Here is a 22,140-nt window from a genome sequence, read left to right on the forward strand (position 1 = left end):
GATCTTGTCCCCCAGTGCTGGGAGCAGCTGCCAGGGCTGGCTGAGAGCTGTCCCTGGCAGGCAGCAGAGTCCCTGCCCCAGCACAGCGCCCTGGGCTGCAGGACCCTGCTCTGCAGAACAGCCCTGGGCACCCCTGGCTGCTCTGCACAAGAGACAATCGGAGAATGTACTCACAGGGTCTGTAGGCATTGGGATGTTCCAGCTGCAGGAGATGGCTCCAGGAGCTGCAGCTGCATTGTCCTGCAGCCAGAGGTTCCTGTGCCAAGGGCTGGCAGTGATTCTGCCCTAGGCACTTCTCAGCACCTTCCCAGCCCCGACTGATTGAAGCTCTCTGTGCCTCTGTGCTGTGCCTGGGGTGGCTGCAGGCAGTGCCCCAGCCCTGCTGGGCTGGAGAAAAGCTGCTCATCAAGAGAAATGTGCTTTTGAAGCTCTTCTTGCTTACCAGGAGCTGCCTCTGTGCCAGGAGCCCAGCCCAGCTCAGCAGCACAGACACAGCACAAGAACGTTAATGAGCCTCTGGGGCTTTGTGCTCAGGCCCTGAACATCATTCCCTGAGAGGGAGCTGAAGAAACCTCTCCAGAACTCCAAGTCAGAATCCAACTCCAAACTTTCTTGGACTTTTAATGGGTCCCGCTGAGGGACACAACTGAGAAAGTGTCCCCAGGTCCCAGGCAGAGCAGAGATCTGCAGGCAGTGCTGACGGGTGGGGACAAAGAGAAGCCAAGTCTTGGTGCCCTGGGGCACAGCAGGATCTGTGCTACCAAGGGCTGTGAGGAGACACCTTGTCCTGAGGCCCTGGGGCCTCCTGGCACAGCCCCAGCCAGGCTGGGCACTGTCAGCCCCTTGTCCTGCCCTCAGCATCCCCCCCCAGCCCACATCCCAGTAGCCTCAAGGATCTGCTGGAAGGAGTCCCTGGGGAGCCTTGCTCAGGAATGGCCCTGGGGGCTCCTTAATGCTCCCTGTAGGGACTGCAGGTTTTTCAAAGGACTTTGGGTTTGGCTTTTGCCTTGGAGTCTCTGAGAGGTTTGTACAATCATGGCCTCCAATTATCTGCTTTAATTAGTCCCTGGAGAGGCTTTCTCAGTAACAACACTCATTGGAGCTCATTAGTACTTCAGGGTACTTCAGTTATTTTAAGGTACTTGGTGTTTCCCGTTAATACACACTGTGTGAGAGGTTTTGCAATCATGGCCCCAGTTATCTACTTTATTGAGTCCCTGGAGAGCTTTGTACTGACACTCAGTGGGGCTCATTAATGCCTTGAGATACTCAAGGTTTTTAAGGTACTTTATGGATTTAAGTATACTTTTAGGTACTTTTAAGAATTTCCTTCCAAAATTGAGTCTCTGAGAGGTTTTTGTGCCATCCTGGCCTCCAATTCTCTTTTCCAAGTGGTCCACAAGGAGCCTGTGTTGGGTATCTTCCCCCTTTCTGTTTTACAACAAAGATGGAACTGAAAGAATTTTATAAGACTTTCTAAAAGCATCTAAACAAACACGAGAGAATTAACAATACAACAACAATTAAGAAAATAAATGTCCTGTTTTAGCTAGACATCATCCAATCCTTTAGTCCCTTGGATTTGAAGAGTTGTTTGACCCAGTCTTTTTTTTCCACTTGAAACTTCTTGAACCGTTCCTTCAGTACCTGAATGCTCTTGTGGATTGACTCGCTGTGGCTGGAGAAGTTCATGCAACACATGCCCTCAGAGTCTACACAGCCATACCCATGTGCCCAGAGTAAAAACTCTATCGTTGTTCGGAGAGGTGGCATATCTGATGGTCTTTATGTCTGAGAGCAGGCCACTCATTGTGAGGGAGGTAGCATTGGTTTGCTTACTTAACAGGCACCCAAGATGGTCTGATTGTCCTAAAGTTTTAGCTGCAGCCATCCAAAGTATTTCAAATTGAGGGTGCTGCCATGTGATACCTGGATTAAAGCTTTCAAAGCCACCTCTTTGATATCATTCAATACTTCTCTGGCGATACCTACTGCTTGATCATCTGGTAGGCTGTGTTGTCCTTCTCCAGCTAGATGGCTGATTGTCAATTCCGCCCTTGCCTCATTATTAGCATACTCATTGCTGTTAGCATAATAAACACTTCCATCCCTCTTCCCACCAGGTGTATTCTGTAGGTGACAACAACATAACATATTTTAAATTATACATGGTTGAGACATTTGCTGTAAACATGGCCCTCATTAGATCATTAAAGCAAGCTATGTCATTCCTATGGTCTTTAGAAACAAAGATCCTTGATTTCCCTGCAAACCAGTGGCTGATACCTGGGATTCTCCCCCCTTTTTTCATAACATAACAGGGCAATGAGGAATTTTGAGGCTATTTGCCAGTCTCCTTCCTTAACTGGAGGCATGGTCCAGGGTGGAGAGGAAATGATTGACAGTGAAGGCAGGACCCGCAGTTGTGTGGTTGGAGTCTGGAGCTTTTTTCAGGGCAGTAGTGAAAGCTGTGGTAGCAGGAAGTGTAGGAGCCAAGATGGAGGGAGCGTGGTCAGGCTCCTGAGCCATATTTTGGCTCGTTCTGTCTTGAGTCTCCAGGGCATGATGCTCTAAGACAGCATGGCCATTGCCTTCTTGGACCATCATTAAAGGTTTGAGAAAGGCAGGTTTGAAGGGAATTCCCGAGTTAGGAGTTACCAACGGATTGAGTTTTCAACACACTGCTTGCTGGTCAAGTGTGGTGTGGAAGATGGGGAGCACGCAGGGTGCAATGAGGTCCCTTTTGATCAAAAATTGTACAGTTTAAATCCCACTGACTCCCAAAATTCAGTGGTATGGATTTCATCAGCAGAGGCATCTGGAAAATTGTTAATGATCCACCTCATGATTGATTTTAATTTGTTCTTTGAAAATATTTTGTCATGATCAGTGAGAATGAAAGCATCCATATATGCTGCTTTCTACTTTGGACATCTGGCTGCCCATTTTTCTCTTTCTCTGCCCTATGGGGAAGAGCCACAGGAACATTACAAATTAATTATGGGACATGGGTGCATACTGTAAAAACACAGTGACAAAATGGGCAATGAACGTCTTGCATTTCCCCAAACCCACCTGCAATCCTATGCAGGTGAAACCGTCATTGTCCCTGCTGATTCTGGCCAAGGTCCCTTGAAGTAACGATGAATCCGCCAGGCCAGGCACAATCCAAAATCCCAGGGAGCTCTGACCTATCCATCAGCTAACCCCAGCTGACATGACTGACACAGGGAGCCCTGAATGCCATGTCCCTGTTCGGGCGCCAAATGTCCCAATGAGGGTGGCTGCAATAAACCTCTCTGGTTCCCTGACTTCAGGGCAAGGGTGGTGAAAATGAAAAGGAGCAGGATAAATGCAGTTGTTTAAAAGGAACTTTAATAACAGGGTGAAAAACAATAAACATTGAGAAGTCCAGCACAGTACAAGGGGCAGGATCCTAAAACCTGAGTCAAGGAGGAATCAACAACATAGATACTTGGGGCTTGAAAACTAGAACAAGAGCCTATAGGAGAAATAAGTAACTAATAAACCAATAGGGGAGTAGAACTTGGACAACTTAGCATAACAACACTAAAGGCTTATGGGGGACTTCTCAAGCTCACACTAAGTTAAAAGAATGACTCCTAGGACTTGAAACTCACGCCCAGATCTTCAGGGGTAAAATCTGGCTGACTCTGAGTTACAGCTGGGCTAACTCTCACATTGCTGATTTGCAATGGTCCCTTGGGACCATGCAGCCCAACAGAGCCACAATGATGTCCTTGGTTCCTCGAGGCTCCACAGTGTTACAATGTCCCTTGGATCCATGGTGCTCTGCAGTTTCACAATGGCCCCTTCATTTCACAAGGCTCCCAAATGTCACATTGGTCTCCATAGGAAGGAAACCACGGAGCCCCATGTTTCAGAAGCTGATGAGTAGCAACCACCAAAGGCTAAGGCAAGACTGACCTGTCAGTCCTGGCGGGTTTGCTTGGGCCAACCCTTGGACATTTGAAATTATGGATGTGGAATCTTAGTTTCAGACATTTGTGCCTGGAGAAGATGGATGTTTTTCTTCCATAAAAAGAAAAGCACAGAGCCCTTTCCAGTGTTTGCAAAACAGGTAAGTGCTGGCACTTGGGAGTCAAAGACTAGGACCTGTCTGTCCTGGCAACTTTTGTCTGGCAATATTCCTTGGATACACAGAAATTTGGAGGTAGAATCCAAGTTTTGGCCATGGATACCTGGAAAAGATGGACAGTTCTTTTCTATACAAAGGAAATCCCAGAGCCTCAGTGTTACAGGGGCAGATGGGAGTGGCCTTCCACATTCCAAGGTCGGCCAGACCTGTCAGATGAACCCTGGGAGTCCATGCCAGCCACACCTATTTCATGTTCCCTTGGTTCCACAGGGCCCTGCAGTGCCACAATGGTTCTCTTGCTTCCGTGATGCCCTCTGGTGTCATAATGGCCCCTTGGTTCACACAAGTCTTTAAGGATCTAGATGGTCTACATGGTTTCAAAAGCCCAGGCTATCATAATGATCTATTGATTCCATGAAACTCGTCTGTGTCACCATGGCCCCTTGGTTCCATGGGCTCCAGTGGTACCACAATGATCCCCTTGGCTCCACAAGTTCCCATAGTGTCACAATTGCCCCTTCCCTCCATGAGGCCCTGTAGGGTCACAATGGCCCTTTGGTTCCGTGAGGCCCTGCAGTGTCACAATGGTCTCCATGATTCCATGGGGCCTTGCAATGCCACAATTTTCTCCACAGATCCACGGTGCCCTGCAGGATCACAATGACCCATTGGCTCCATGAGGCCCTGAAATGCTACAATTGTCTCTTGGTTACACAAAGCCCCGTGGCTTCACATTGGCCCCTTGGGACCATGCAGCCCAACAGAACCACAGTGATGTCCTTGGTTCCATGAGGCTCCACAGTGTTACAATGGTCCCTTGGATCCGTAGTACTCTGCAGTGTCACAATGTTCTCTGCATTTCAGAAGACCTCAAAGTGTCACAATGGCCCCCATAGTTCCTCAAGACTCCACAGTGTCATAATGGCCCGTTGGATCCATGGTATTCCCAGTGTCACAATGATTCCCTTGGTTCCACGAGTTCCTACAGTGTAACAATGCCCTTTGGCTCCACAGCTCCCCACATTGTCACAATGGTCTCCATATGTAGGAAACAACCGAGCACCGGGGCAGATGAGAGGCAATCACCAGAGGCCGAGTCTCGCCACACTTGACTATATTGGCAGATTTTGTTTGGGAGAAACCCTTGGATATAGGGAATTTTAGAGGTGGAATCCTAATTTCAGGCATAGAAGCCTAGACAAGAAAGAGAGCTCTTTTCCATAGGAAGGAAAGCACGGAGCCCCAGTGATTCACAGTCAGATGAGAAGTGGCCCTTTACATGTCAAATTCCATGGCACCTGTCAAACAGCCCCCAGGAGGCAAAGCAGGCAGACCTGTTCCATGGTTCCTTGATTTCATGGGTCCCCACACTGTCACAGTATTCTCCTGTATTCTATGAAGTCTTGCAGTGCCACAGTGGCTTCTTGGTTTCATGAGCCCCAACAGAGTCACAAGGGTTCCCTTGACTCCATGCGGCCTCACTGTGTCACAATGGTTCCTTGCTTCTATGGGCCCCAGTGTTTGATTTTTGACCCTTGCATCCATACTGCCCCTGAGTTGCACAATGGTCTCCTTGATTCCATGAGGCACCATGAGGTCAGAACTGACCCTTGATTCCATGAGGTTCTGTACTGTCATTGTGGTTGCTGTCAGAGGCTGGATGAGATCGATGTCCCGAGACACCTTGGGATGCTCAGAATGCCCATGTGGGGCCAGGGCCGGGTCAGGCCTTGGTTTGTGGTGGGACAGAGGCCCGCCCCCAGCTCTGGCTCGGCAGAGCTGTCAATCACACAGTACGGGCAGTGCTAACGTAGTTCTGATTGGCTGAGCTGTCAATCAATCACACACCAGCCGCTGGTCCCTACCATGGCTCTGATTGGACATGCAACTGGCAGTCTCACCCCAGGGGCGGGCCCATGAAGGAGCAGGGGGTTAAAAGCTGGGGCTTGAGGGCCGTCCAGGGTCTGGATCCTGCCTTCTCCTGTGGTTCCTCTCTTTGCGATGCTGGAACCCCAGCAGTTGGTACCTATGTACGTGTTGTTCTATGGATCTTCTGTCTTTCTGTTGTTCTCTCTTTCTCCTCCTTCTAATCCTACTTACCTGGAACATTTTTGGGCAACTTCACATATTAAGGGTTAAAGGATTTTAGGTCAAATGTGTGGGAATCCAAGGCACAGGGAATATTTCTCTGTCTGCTCTGAGGGGTCCTGACCCCCAGAGAAACACTGCCTTTCAACTTCACCCATGGAGAGGACTTCCAGGAATTTGAGATAGATTAGAATTTACCAAAGTGTGAAATAGGTAATAGAGAGTACTATAGTATGTTCCTTGGGTGAGAAATTTAGGTTTTTGGGGTTGTTAGTATGATGTAGATAGGAAGCAAGATGGAGGAATTGGGGTGTAGTCCCTGTCTTCTTCATCTGCTCTATTTTCTGCACTGTTGGTAGCACGGGGTGATTGGTCATGGAAAGCACAGTGCAGAGGTTATGTGGACAGTCAAGGGATAAGTAACTGGTAGGTAAGTAGAAATAATGCACCTTTCAAGTGTTTATTGGATGAGACAATGTTAAAAGAGCTTGAAACTGTACGTTTTGTGGCATTTTACAGTGCTTTTCCAGTGCACTGAGCCTGGTGGGACAGCAATGTAAAACCTTAGATAAGATAAAAATAAACAAGAAGCTGAAGACTGAAAAAGTCCCATGCATCTCTTTTTACCTGGCATAGAACTGCTACAGGAGGGATTCCCCCATCCAGGGATCCCCAAGAAAGGCCCAACATAAAACAAACATCAATAAATGGTGTTATCTGAGTGGATTTTTGAGGAAACACTTGGCTGACAATGTTTGGAATAAGTTGGCTTTTTTCCATAAAATTGTTTACTGAAGGGTGTTGTCTTAATTGGCCAATCATGTGAAATGTGTTGATTAAAGGACCAGTGAGGTCCACCTGTAGCAAACCAAGGTATAAAAGAAGAGGATTGAAAAAACAGGTGGCTTTTAGCCCTTAGCCTTCTGATCTGAGTCTGTGTCATCTCTGATTCAATGGTGACGTTTGGGCATCTATGGGGGCTATTGGGAATCCTTTCTGCACCTTGTGACCCAACAGGAGTTTCCCTAATAAATTTTGCCTGAAGGTCTCACTGTGCCCATGACATGAACCCCTGTGAGTGTCTGGGACATCCTGGCCCTTTGGCAGCCAGGGGACTCCTGGGATGTCACCGTGGAGCCCCAGTGAGTGCCTGTGACAGATCGGTGCCTTTGCAGCCCAAGGTCCCCTGGAATGTCACCATGGAATGGCTGTGACGGCACTTTACAGTCCCCAGAAATGCCTGGCAGGTGTCCATGGAGCCCCTGTCTGTGCCTGTGACATTCCAGCTCTGGAACAGCCTGGAGACTCTTGGAAAGTCCCCATGGAACCTCTCTGAGGACCTCTGACAAATCTGACCCTTAGCGGGCAACCATCACCAGGACCCTGTTGCTATGGTCAGGTTCCATGGCAATCATCACCAGGACCCTGTTGCTATGGTCAGTTTCCATGGCAACTGTCACCAGCCCCCTGTTGGTATGGTCAGTCCCTTGGCAGCTCCATTGAGACCCCTTGCCAGGGGTGGTTGCCATGGACACCAGCATTGATTGTCAGCCATGAGGATTCTTGATTTTCATATCTGTTCAAAATGCATTAGAAGGTGTTGGGGACCAATATAAATTGGACATTGCTGATATCAACCAAAACTGGAAAAGACAACTAAACAGGACAAAACAGTTCTGTCTTCATTGTTTTCAATTTAGTATATTCATTTTGCATACACTTCTGAAATGTGACTAATTAACCATGATATAATTGAAAACTTGAATGATTCCCAGAGACTTGTCTTGTTTGGGTATTTTGAACAAAAAATTATGAGCTTTTCTAACTGAATTCCTGAACTGAGAAGCTCAAGAACAAAGAGGCCTCTGGAGCAGTAAAATTCATCATTGTCCTCCAAGTGGCTGAAGATCCATCCCCATTAGAGTAGCAATGAACAGAAATGGGCACAGCTTTGTGGCTCCCCCAGCCTGAGCCTGGAGCAGGAGCAGCTCTTGAGGGCCCCAAGGCCGAGGCTCTTGAAGGCCCTGGGCAGATGGGATGGCAGCAGGGGCTGCAGAGCTCTCAGCACTTCAGCCCGAGGGGAGCAGGGCAGCCAGGGAGCCTCCTCTGGCCTTGGCCAAGCCCCTTCCCCCATGGCTGGGGCTGAGTCCTGTGGCAGCTGCAGCTGCTGCTGTGCCCTTGCCAGGAGCTGAGGCCGTGGGGCAGTGCCCAGAGCAGCCTGGCCTGAGCAGAGCTGTGGGGCCAGAGCCAGCTGGGCTGGGCTAGGCTGGGCTGGGGAGAGGCCCTTGGTGCTGCCCAGAGCTCAGGGCAGCTGGCAGAGCTTGCAGGGAGCTGGGCTGGGCTCAGAGAGCCTGGTCCAGAAACCATCAGTGTCCATCTCAGCCTGGCTGAGCGTGCAGGGGCAGGACTCAGGCCAGGCCTTGTGGGGCAGGGCCAGCGCCTGTGCAAGGCATTGCAAACAGGCAAGTGGCCCAGAGAGAAGGCTGCTCTGTGCCCTTGGTGGCATGGACAGAGCAGGGAGGGGGCCCAGGAAATTTGTCAGCACCAGCCTCTGTCCCGATGTGTTGGCAGCCCTGGTTGCTGAGCCCAGCTTTGGCCTGGGCTGAGGTTGGCTGTGGCCCAGCTTCATCCTCCTGCGGGACTCAGGGCCTGTTCCTGGCCATGGCCAGCCCTGGCTGCCTCTCTGCTGGCCCAGAGGCAGGCAAAGCCCGGGGCAGGGCTGTCTGTTCAGCCCCAGAGGGGCCACGGGCTCTGCAGGAGCTGGCAGAGGCTGCCCAGCAGAGAGGCCATGGGGCACAGAACCCCAAGGCTGCTGTGGGCACCACGGCACAGGGGCCGTTCCCAGCCACAATGCTCCTGGCCTGGGCTGGGCCTGCACAGGGGCTGGGCCACCATGGCTGGGCCAGCACAGGGCCACCAAGGGGCCATGCAGCCGCTGCCGGGGCTGACAGCAAGGCCAGGCACACACAGGGAATTGCTGAGCATGGCCCGCGCTGGCCAGGCCTGACTGTGCCAAAGGCAGAGCTCAGCTGCCCTTGGGGGCTGCAGGAACAGTCCAGAGCCCAGAGAGCCTCCATGGCTGTGCTGGAGACCAAGGCTGCAGCAGGGAAATGCAGGGCTGCTGTGGGATGGGGAGGGCATTGAATTCCAGCACACACCTCAGCTCTCTGATGATCCCGGCACCATGCTGGGCCCTGTTTTACACTGGAGCAGAGCAGATGTTGATGGGACAGCAGCCCTGTGAGAGTGTCAGGATGGATGGGACAGGATGGGATGGGACGGAGCCCTGCAGGGCTGTTTTTGTTTTGTTATGTCATAGATCCCATCTATTGTATCTGAAAGGTGAAATCTTATCTTAAGTTTAAAAGCAAAGTTTTAAAATTGATATATATATATGAGGATTTTGCCAAAAATTATGTCATGAAAAAGATAGAGCAAAATCAAATTATATGCTGGTGTTGGTGGGTTTTAATTGCTTCTTGTCGTGCAGATTTGCCTGTTGAACCACCAAAACCAAATGTCTGGTTGACCTTAGCTAAGGCAGCAGGCTCAGATACCATATGTTTGTCTCATTCGGAACCATTAAGAAGAAACTAAGGGGAACAAGATCTGCTCGTCATTATAATGAAAACCGTAAGAGTGATTTCATGCCTTGGTGGGCTGCAAAAAGAGTTTCAGCAGGTTTGTTTTTACCCCAACTGGCTTCAGCAGTGGCATTGAAACAATAAGATCGGATTGGATGTTGGCTGAGTAAACAAATGAATGCCACATCCACTGCAATCAGTGATATGTTGACTGATGTTAATAGTGTTGTCAGACTTGCTACCCTTCAAAAGAGCAGCAATTGATTTTCTTTTACTGGTACATGGGCATGGTTGTGAGGAATTTGAAGGACTATGTTGTACAAACTTGTCAAATCATTCTGAATCTATCCACAAAAGTATACAAAAGCTGAAAGATTTGACAGCTCCAATTAAAGAAGATGGTGGGTCATGGTTAGATGATCTGTTCCAAGAATGGAGCTTTCCACCTTGGCTAACAGAACTTTGTAGAATAGGTCTCTATATGTATTGGGGGTTTTGGTAGGGATACTAGTAGTCACACCTTGCATACATTGGTGTGTGCGACAAATGATGGACAAAACTATCAAAGAAGTTTTTATCACACAAGAGAGAGAGAGGTAGGAAATGGATTCACAGAGAGTTCTCAAAATCTCACAGAGATGGTCGATGAAGGTATGGACATGGAGGAAGGTTTCAAATTAAGACCTGTGAATCGACAAGACTTTTTTGAACAATGACTTGTAACTATTGTCAGGCCTAATTTATGCCCTTTGAACTGACTGGACTTCCACAGCATTAAAATTGCTGTGTTGTAATATAGCAATGCTTAGTGCAAGCGAGAAAATGCTTTAAATGGGTAATAAGCAGAAATATTATAGTAAGGCTACAAAACACAAGTAATAAACGACATAATTGTGAAGGTTTCTTTTTAGGTGAACAGGAGGGGGAATTGTGGGAATCCACAAAATTAGAGGGTTTTGGGGAAAGCTGCAAAAGGAAGGCCCCAGAGGCAGTAGAATTGTGATTAGAGCTAAGCAGAAGTCATGAGATAGGTCAGCAGAAAAATTATTTAAACTATAGAAAATCAAGGACAAATAGAACACTGATCTGTGTATTAACTCTTGCCTAAAATAACTCTCTAAAAAGCAAGGGTAGAAGCTCTTTCCCTACCTGATGGGATGCGGGCTGGCAACTGCTGCTCTGAAGATGTGCAGCTGCTCCTCTCTGGAGAGGTCATGGAAGGGTTGTGAGGGTCTACAGGAACCAGAGGAACAATGAGCTCAGGCTGGCATTTAAGTTTCATGGGAACAAGCAGAATGAAGAGCTCACAGTGGAAATTAAATTTGCCTGTGCCTGGCTCCTCCGATGAAACCCCAAGAAGTCCAGATGAAGCAAACACCTTCTCCCAAGAAGCTAGGAAACCTCAGAGTCCTGAGCTCCTGCACTTACTCTGGAAAGGCCTGGAAGCACCTCTAAATGCTCAGGTGAGGCAGCACTGAGGTCCTGGTATGAGAGCGCGGTGTAGCAGTGAGGGAAGGAAAAGGGAAGCAAAGGGAAGGCTGGGTCACTATTAGTTTTTGGGTGTGTTTCCCTTTGCAGGAACTCTACTTCTGTCATGGAAAACAAAAGCTCCCTGAATTGCTAAAACTGAAAATCAGGGACAAAGACTCTCTAACTAGTCAAAGTTACAAAGTGGTATGTTCATTACGCCGGCGGCCGGCACAAGGGGGGATTATTCCCGAAATGCGTGACCGCTGGCCGGGCTCGGCTCGGCACGGCACAGCACATCAGGATCCAGCAGGACAGGGAAGGACAAGGCAGGCAGAGAAGGGCAGGGCAGGGCAGGGCACTGGGAGCAGTGACAGGCTCTGTTCCCACGCTGCATCCCATGCCTGGGTCACCATCGGGGACAGAGAGGAAGGAAATTGCTCTGTCTTGGCTGGGGAAAGGATGAAAAGGAGGAGTTAGAAAACATTCATTGGGACTCCTTTTCAGCAGACTAGCTGGTTTTATCTCACCATGTCTGCCTGTCTTTGGCAGATATACAGATATCAACTTCAGTATAAAAAGTTACTTAATTGCAACCCTCTGCAACAACTCACTGTACACAAATATTGAAGTTACTGAATTGAAGTTTAAAAAAATTTATTACATATTACTACAACCGTACAGCCCATATACAAATACAGAAACATCAATATCCCTCTCTAAAGAATCTCAGATCCAGAACTAAATAAATAGAATTTTAGAACTATACAACTCCATACATAATAAATAGAAGTAAATACTTATATAGACATAACAATATAGATGTAAACACACATTACATATTTCATGACATATAACATGACAATATAATACAAACATAACAAACCTGTCTATAAATACACAAATATCAATGGACCAATCAAAAAATCCGTACATCCCCAGCAATAGAAATGCACAGCTACAGAGCTGTACAAGTATGTAAACAGATGAATATACACGCATCAGTATAACAATACACATACATAATATCCCTATACAAATATCAGTCAGTGTATGTAAATATCCCTATACTTGTAACCATCCAAATCCAACTACACATCCATAAACAGCGCTAGATCAGGAGGGATTGCAGCCGCCGATGTTCCCAGGCTCTCGCTCGGTCTCCTCCTCCTGAGCAGAGCAGCTCTCCTGGACAGGGACAGCAGATGGAACATCAGACAAGCAAAGGGAACACTGAGTGAGTGTGGGGACGTTTCCCTTGGCAGCAGCTGCACTTCCATCAGGGCAGAGGAAATGTCAGAGCCTCCCCAGGAGGGTCAGAAGGAAAAGCGGCCAAGCGGGCCAGGCTGTGGTGAGCTGTTCACTTCTTTCTGGCACCCCAGTTGCTCTGAGGGAACTCCCTCTCTCAGGTTATTGAACGACTTCTGCACTTATCAAGACTGTGGCCCCCAAATCAATCAGCATTTATGTCTCCAGCTGCTTGCACCAATGACAAGGAATGTCCTCTAACAGTGCTGGGGCACAAAGTTACCTTGCACAGGTCATCTGACAGAGCCTTGTTCTTTCTCTGCTTCCTGTGTTTCTCCTTACCTTCCACTTGGAATTTTTACAGCATTTCTTTTTCTTTCCCCTTGATCAGTGCTGAAATGCATGTTTCTCTTCCAAGTTACAGTTTGTTCAGTGATCCTGTCATGCCTTTCCTCAGAAGCTTTTATCATGGAATTGAGTGTTAATTTCAGCAATTTTGGTGATTTTCTGTGAGATTTATGCAAGTGTCCTGTTCCTTGGGCACCATTTAGGAAGGTACAAAAGAGAAAAAGGATGTTCTGTATGTCAGTTCGCTAGTGGAATATTCATGGATAGAGAGAGTGATTAGCTGAATTTTAAATCTACTCCTAACCTGAAAGTGCAACAGGTAATTTGGGGAGAAATTAAAGCAAAATTTCTCCTTCTACCAGCCTGTATTCAAATGTAAAGTAAATAGAGCAGGGTGAGAATGTCAGTGTTCAGCTCCTGAAGTGCCCTATTAAGGTGTTCTTAAAGTAATGGAGATAAAATCTGGGTGGGCATTCCTAATTTCCAGCCACTCATTGTCAATTTCATTGACTCTGAAAACAGCAGAGATGTGCACATCATACCTGATCAATCCATTTGGGGATGTTTTAGGTTCAGATTCTCTGAGGCTTTAGATTTTTAGGTCTCTAGACAATGCTTCCAGCAATCTAAACAGCTTTCAGAAATTAAACTTTTCTCCTTTTTTCCTCAGTCTTTGCACTCATGTGCACCAGAGACCTTCAGTGAATGGATTCCACTCTAATCCATCTCCAAGCTGAATCTCCCAGCTGTGTTCACACTGGTGGTTTGTGTGGCTCTTCTGCACAGTGCAATTTTAAAATCTTCGTTCCTTATTATCTCTGCCCTTCCTTTTCTGTTTTAGCATGCAAATGCATGCAGATATATCAGAAATTCTACATCTAATTTCTGATGCATCAGTTCCTGTCTGGCAATTTCATTTTATCCTGTTCTGATGTTATGCTAGCCTTATATGTTTTATTCTAAGTGGACTCCTGTTTTCTTGCATGTGGAAGTTTTACAATGCAATGCTCTCATTCACCTGCTTTCATGAAACCCTTCATTAACATTAGCACAAGTAACTGTGTGATTCCCTTCTGCTTTGTAGAAGATTTGGGAAATTCAAGTCCTGCTCAGCTACAGAAAAACATACATGGTGCTTGGTAATTCCCTTAAGAGCTTAAGTTAATGGTAAACAACTGCAGCTTATTCATTTCACAGAAATAGGGAGAAAAGACATTGCAAATATTGAGGAATGTAGTGCAATATTGATGGGCATCCCTCAGTTATGCAGACAGACTGATCTCACTGGCAAAATTCCCTCTTTTCCAAAGGTTTTCATTTGCTTTGGCTGTACTTCGTATGGCTGCAGGTCACATTCCTCCTGATTTAAGGAAGTATCTTGGCAGGTATTCTTGGTGTTATATTATTACAGCGACCTGAGTGGGTTGCTGAGGGTGAGAGAGAGACAGTGAATCTTGTTTCTAGATCAGAAGGCTGGATTTATTGATATATCATATATAATACATTATGACTATACTAAATAGGAATAAAGAGAGCAGTTTGCAGAGTTGCTAAGCTAACTAAGAATAGCAAGAAAGAATCTATAACAAAGTTGTGCCCAAGGACTCAGTCCCCGGCTTGCACTTTGTGATTGGCCCTTAATTATAAACAAGAAGCATGAGCCAATCAAGAAACCCCTGTTGCATTCCTCAGCAGCTGATAATAATTGTTTACCTTGTCTTCTGAGGCCTCTGCCTTCCAGAAGGCACAGAAATCCGAAAGAAACGATTTCCGTGAAGAAATGTCTGCGACATTATATCTTGCTAATTCTGCCCTTGGAGGAATTACTCAGTTCTGCAGTCCTTATTACACGCCCTTTTCTAAAAGACTTTTATACTGTTTTCCCTCTCTCTCTGTTTTCACATGTGTTCAACAAGGTTTTCTTTCTAAGAATATTTATCACCATATCCCAAAAGATTAAAAAATGCTTAGGTATTTTTCCCTAAGTATTTACTAAAGAAAATAATAATAATTAAAAAAACTGTATGCATGCTGGATGTAAAATACAAACAGAAATAAACTTGAGAGTTCTCCCAAAAACCCTTAAGAAAAAAACCCATGTTTTTTTTCTTATATAAAACCCAGAGTATTCATCTACAGTATACAAAAATAATGTGCAACGGTTCTGCACATAATGCTATGCTTTCAAGCTTTTTGTCCTTCAAGGGCAGTGCCATTCTCTGAACTGTAATGCTCCGAGCATGTTCTGCTCACCATGGCAGCTTTCTGCTCTCCCCTGGTACAGATCATCCTCCCAGCACAGGGGGAGTGCAGCCACCACAACTCGCAGCACCTTCCCACACAGCAAGAACCTGAAGGACAGAGATGGCTTTCACCAGCTGCTGCGGGTTCTAATAGTGCCACCTCTCAGCTGCCGAAAGCCTGAATTTCTGTGTTGCAGTGTGTTAGTTTATTGAGCCAAATGTTCTGTTATATAGTGGTATGTTCAAGTGTTCCCCGAGTTATTACAGTCAGCTTCTCCCCTATGTTGTGCCCTCCTACCCAAGCGTCCCTCAAGGAATCCCCTCCCTCCTCATCAGATTTTTCCCTGCCTGTCAAGACAACCAGGCCGCTTTGCCCCATCCCTCAGCCCAAACCCTTCCCTTTGTTCCAGAAAGTTCCCTGTCCCTCACCCTAAGATCCAATCCCTATCCCAACGCTCTCTCTTTCCCTTGTTCTGATTTGTTGTAGCCCTCAAAACTACACCCCGAGAGTCGTTTATTGGTCACCATATGGTGTCCACCACCTGTTTTGAAAGATTTTAAAAACCGGTGCACAGGGGTGCTGGGGGTTCTTTGAACATCTGTTCCCTTTGGGAATTTTTGCCTGCAGAACCTTAGTCCTGCCTGTCCTGATGAATTTGCTGCACTTTACACCGCAGAAGAGCCTCCTCTGCTTCCTTCACCCAGTCCTCCAGGGGTCTCTATTGCTCAGCATTTGGCCTAGAGGTTCTGGCTCAGGCAAAACCCCAACCTAGCCAGTTCCCCACTCTTGCCATTGTCCCTGGAGCATCACAGAGGTAGCCAGGGCTGTGGAGGGCAGTGACAGTGACCCATGCCCTGGCATGTCACAGCCCCCAGAGCCACACCTGCCAGGCCACAAGCCCCAGCCCTGGTCCCCACTGCGGCCTCAGGGGCTCCTGGGCATCCTCACCCTGAGTGCAAAGGCAGCCTCAGGAGCCCCCCAGGGCGCTCTGGATCCAGGCTGCAGACACCCTAAAGCCAGCACTGAAAGGGACATGGATGGGGACTGCAGATGGATCTTCCAGTGCTCACCAGCCCTGACTACTCTCTGAGTGAACCCAAACCTCATTGGCAGCACCTTGAGCACATTTACCCTGCTCGCCCCTCCTGGAACGTGGTGTTCTCACATCATGCACCAGCCCTTTGCAGGGAGTGACCAGCTCCCAGCTGCTCTGCTACCCTGGCCTTACTTTCTGTTTGCCAGCAATGAACTTAACAGATACACTCCTGAGAAACCTAGCACAACATTTGCTTCTCAGGAGCTCTTTGGCAAAAAAACTCCACTAATCCCTAGTTTATGCACAGAGAAGGAGGTCCTGACAAAGCATAAGGTACAGGCAGGGCTCTGGCATACGAATTCCTGAGCCACAGGATTCCACCCATTGTTGTTCCTAGCTACTTTGCTGATATTTTAAGAGCCAGTTCTGGACAGGGGGTGCTGCTGACAGGGTAGGAAAATATGGAGAATAAAAGGTGCAGGAGACAACCAAAAAAAAACAAGGGGGAAAACCCTTAGAAATACAGAGCACAACAGAAGTCCTTGGAGATGGTTCAATAGAAAAGGCCAGCAGCAGTGAGCAGAGCCCCAGGTTTCTCACTGCCACCCCAGGGGCTCCTCAGTCCCCGGCTGGTTTGTGTCTGATGCAGCCCTGACTGGAAAGGGCTCCAGGCTCTGGTGTTCCCAGCTTGCTCCAGGCTACATTCTTAGCAGCACTGAAAGAAGAGGTGAAACAAAGAGCCATTTTCTGTCCTGACTGCAAACTCTTCTCCTTCAGTGCCACTGCCAGAGATCATCCCTCTGTCAGCTTGGCACTGTGCCTGCTGCATCCTCGTCCCTGTCCCTTGCATCAGCTCCTGCACATCATCAGCACTCACTGCCCAACATCACGAACAGAGAGCTGTGTCAGAAGAGCAAGGAGTGCATTTTCTTGTTTGTGAGATACAAAGCTGTGTTTCGTGTCAGATACAAAGAGGCGACGTGTGTATTTGTGAATGCAAAATGTGTGGACCCCAACAATGGGAGAGCTGTGAATTCTAATAATAACTGAGGAGAATAAAGCATGGAAAAAGGCCTTTGAACCTATCTTTTGTTTGCAAATTTAGCCCTAGTTGATTTAGGAGTATTGGAATTAAAGTGTTAAAGATGTTGATTTTTGCTTTTAATCCATAAAAAGCTCTGCAATAATAACCTTCTGGAGTATAATTTTAGAATATTACTTGTATCCTTGAAACTGTAGCTTTGGAATATATATAAAGGAAATATGCTTATCTCATGCCTTGTTGAAGCAGACAAAAACAGCTTGAGAAAGGAAGATGAACATCACCTCAAGGGTTTATGGTTTCGACCAAAGGGAAGCTAGACATCACTGTTATGAGATTTAGAGTCTGTGCAATTAAAAGGTGGACACACATCTGGGGAGTGGACCCCACCAGATGGGATTCGTCTTTCTTCTTTCGGAAACTGGACCATCACCATCTGGGGATACTCCTTTGAGATACATCCTGAGAAATTAAAATCACAATAGTGTATAGAATTGTGATGTAATAATTTGGAATAAAAATTGCTGATGAGTAAAAGATTGGAAATAGAAACTGCTGAAAAAAATTGATGAGTACCCCTATAAATACTTGTAACCCTCAACTATCTGTGTGCAGTTTGAGGGAAAACTTCCCCCACTGTACCCAGCGCTGTAATGCTCATACTTTACCATATTAAATAATAAATTGATTGCTGCTTGAATATTGGCCTAGTCAAGCTTCTTATTCATAACACTGTTAGCTGGGCTCTTCTATGGGCTGGCCATGGCACTTGGTAATTAATATGCTGTCATGCTGTGAACTGAATTCACACCTTACAGGGCTGTGTTTACTGGGCCTGCTGGATCAGTGCCCACTTCCTTCCTCTGCTCCTCCTCGCTCCAGGACTGTGAGAGACCAGCATGGGGTCAAAGACCCTGCAGTATCATTACCCTCTGGTAATGCTCAGAGGTCCTCTAAGGGCTATGTAATGCACAGCATCTGGGTGTGGGGCCTGTGCTAAGGAGAAAGAAAGAGTCTGTGAGAAAGCTGAGCTGCTCGTACATGGGACTGAAAAAATGACAGGAACTTTTTGGCATATAAAGCTTTCCTTCCAGGCCAGGGACCAGGGAAGGCCTAATCAGCTGTGGCCCTACAGGGCAAGTCTGTGCTAACTCCCAGCACCAAGTGCAGGGCTGTGGGGCAGGGCTCCTACAACAACAGCACAGCTCTGTGGAAGAGCCCAGCCTTGCATCTGGGTTCCTGCCTGCTTCCCCTTTGGAGACAGCTGTGGCCCGAGGATTTGTGTCTGAGGGAGAGCTCCATCCTTGGACCTCCTGATCTTTCCCAAGTGGCCAAATGGGGATGCACCAGCAGCACTGCTGGGAAGGTGCTGGCTCAGTGGCTGTTTTTTGAGACTGCGCCCCCCATATCAGCTTTATGTGTTTGTGTGTGTGGAGGTGCTTTGGTGGGTGTGCTTTTGGTACTGTTTGCCTTCTCTTTCTCCTTCTTCTTCTTTGAGGGGTCCATCTCAAAACAGCGCCAGAGCCGCAGTGTTTCATCAGCAGCTGCTGAGGCCACTGCTGTACCATTAGGGCTCATGGTCAGGGTCAAGATTCTATCAGTATGACCTGAGGAGGAGAAGGAATGTGCAATCAGGGCTGAGCTGATCAGCACATGCACATTTACTCCTGTATGCTCCCATGAGCCCTGCCAGCTTGCATAGCGGTCTCCCCACTGGCTGTGGCAGCATGATTTCAGACCCCAAGCATACACTTGGATCAATGGTATCTCTTCCACAGCCCTGTGGGCATGCTTCACTCCTAGCAGCATGGCCCTGGATACTGTCCTGTATCAGTGATGCTGCAGGCTCAAACCAAGGAGTGCAGCTGTCTTCAACCTCTAACAGCCCCCCCACCCAGGCCCTGTCCACCTATAGTAGGAGTCTTAGTATCTGTAAGTAAATGAAAAGGGGGAAATATAGTAGGAGTCTTAGTAAAATATCTGTATTGTACATTGAATATCTGTATATAGGCCTTGCCCTGATAAGCCCTGGTTGTTTTTGATGGGCTGCAGCTGCAATGTCCTTAATTGGGCTGCATCTGTAGCTTGTGAAGATAACTGGGATAAAAGGGGCTGGGCTTGGCCAGTCAAGCTGAGCTGACAAGGAGCCCTGACGAAGAAGGAGCAGCAAGCAGGAGAAGTCAGAGCTGTGAAGAACTGCCCCCAAGAAGTATCACCGAGAAGGTACGAGACTTTAGAAATATGATTGCGACAGTATGGGACTTTAGAAATGCAACAACAAGATAACAACATCCACCTACCTTGCAGCTCTGCAACCTTGGTCATTATTGGATACTTCCATAAACCCAGCTGATTCTGTGCAAAGCCATGGGCTGAAATGAGCTGCTTATAGTTTGTGGACCATAGGATAGAAGTCACCTGCAAAGAGGCAGTAACACAGGTGAGGCGAGGTGCATGTGCTGATGCTCACCACTCGGAGGTGAGCATGGTCCCCCTCCTTCCCCATGCCTCTGGGCCTGAGGAGCCAGCAGCTCTGTGGAGGTGTGCTGCCAGAAGGTGTTTGTCTCCAAGCTGATGTTCAGCTCTCACCTGGGAACGGGTATCAACAGCACTGAGGCGGGCACCAGAACACACGTTCCAGATGCGGATATGTCTGTCACTAGTGCCACCTCCAGTGGATAGAACATTCATCTGCCATGGGCACCACGCCACAGCCTGAGAGAGGAGAGCTCATTTTAAAACATACAAGAGACAACCTGCACCCAGCCAGTGCTGCCTGCCTGCCTTGCACACACATATCCGCCCGTGGCAGCTCTGTGCTCACCTTGACAGCACCCTGGTGCTGAGTGAAGGTCTGTACAGGAGCAAAGTCTCCATCCCCACCTTGGGTGCATGGCCAGACATTCGCCAGACTGTCATTGCCACCACTGGCCAGGTAGCAGCCATCCAGAGACCATTTGAGTCCGCACACCTCGTGTGTGTGGCCAGCAAGGGCGGCCACGTGATGCTCAGCCACTCGGACATCGTGGTGATGGATGTGCCCAGTCCGTGCACCACTGCAGAGAGAAGGCTTGCAGGGTCAGGCTGCACATTTTCATCCAAATCCATTTTTGTTGTTGCAAGACTGCTATACCTGCCACTGGGTTTCAACCAGTATTACCAGCAACACAGGTCTGTTGGTGTGAGTGAAACACCCACACAAGCTCTTTACAACTTCAGCACAAATTGCAATACAGGAAAGAGGCCTTCTCCTCACAGCCCCAACAGATAAGGCTGAGTAAGAATCCCAAGACAGGACAAACTTCTCTCTGCCATCCATAACCCATGCCAAACATAGATTGATGGATAGGAGTTTGCAACAACTGGAAACTGCCCTTGACCCACTGCTTTATCTGGAGAGAATGCAAGTGTTCCAGCTGCGGGTTCCCACACAGGCACAATGGCTGGTCATGGTTCGGAGATGTTTCTGCTGCTCAACGTCCCATAGCTGGAGAGGCAAAGCAAAAAGTTCTTCAGAAGAAACCCAATCCTGTTTCTATGCCCTAGGAACCTCACTGCACAGGCTCTGGCATTCAGCTTTCTCAGTAAGGGAACAGAGAAAATGTGTATCTCATGACTATAGCACAGAAGGTAACGCTGCTTATCAGAAAACGCCCAAACCAAACCCTGTCTTGCACACTGGGCAGTTCCACCCCACACCAGGGAAGACAAGTCAGGCGCATGGCATCCTTCCTCTGCCAGCCAAGGTTTTGTCCCCAGTTCTGTCAATCCCTAGAAAACACCTCTAGTTTTACTCCTGCATTCACCTGAACCTCAGCACTACTTGTGCCAACAGCAAGGTAGTCTCCATCTTTAATCCATGACACAGAGGAAATGTAAACATCTGGATGCTCCATCTGCAGCAGGGGGATAATCTCCCTAGTAGTGTGATTCCACAGATAAACAGTGTCATCCAGAACCACTGCCAGGAAGTTCTGGGAGCTCCAGTCTATGAGATTCAGATCTACACTTTGAAAGAGCAATGCAGGTCACACCATGCTTGGCTAGAGAGCCATGCCCTTCACCCGTGCTGCTGCAGCAGGTGCGGGTGCACATGTGCACACACACACGTACAGGTGAGGGGCAGCCTTCTGAGTGTCACTATGCCCAGCTGCTGGGGCCAGGTACCCTGCTCCAAGGCATCTACACTGTGCCCTAGACCACTGTCCCAGTAAGGCCACACAGGGACACTCCAGAAGGGGTCTGTGCTAGCCTGGGTACACAAAATAATACAGACAGCCCAGTTACACTGTCCTAGGAAGAGCAATCCAGTGCAGAATGTTCTGGATGCCCAGCACTCAACCCTGTAGCCTACTTACAGTAGTCGTTGAACATCTCTGGTGCATCCAAGACCCGTTCTGGCTTTGAGGGAATATTTCTGCTATTCTTCCTGCTGGATCCAGGTGCCATTTTCTGACTGTAGAGCACTGTCAGGTTATTCTGACAGCCTGTGTGCAGGGGAACAGGTTTGTTAACCTGAGTTAGTTTCCTCCCAGCTGAGTGCTGCTCACCCAACTAGGAATCCCTTGGAGTGAAAATAAAGTCCTAAGAGAAACACTCACAAGCCTGCAGTGCACTAAAATCACTGGCAGTATGAACTGCTGAACAGGGGTGAGCTACAGTTTCCTCATTCATGGAAACAAATTTAACAAACACTTGGGTTTTTGAATCCCATTATATTTAGTTGCAGTTTAAGCTAGAAAGTGCACAGCAGAGGGTTTGATGCTCTTACAGACTTCATGAAGGTTTGGAACCTGCAGTATAGGTGAAATGTCACCGACATCTTTTCATAAAAATCCTTTCTTTAGGATTTTTCCCCCTTCTGAGAAGCTGTGGCCTCAGCAACAAAATGTAAACAATGATCATTTGCTGCTGGGGAATGCAACAGGTGGATGCATGATTGGTCTCGGGTGAATGTTTGGAT

The sequence above is a fragment of the Melospiza melodia genome, unplaced genomic scaffold, assembly GCF_035770615.1.
Source record: "Melospiza melodia melodia isolate bMelMel2 unplaced genomic scaffold, bMelMel2.pri scaffold_35, whole genome shotgun sequence".
Lineage (NCBI taxonomy): Eukaryota > Metazoa > Chordata > Aves > Passeriformes > Passerellidae > Melospiza > Melospiza melodia.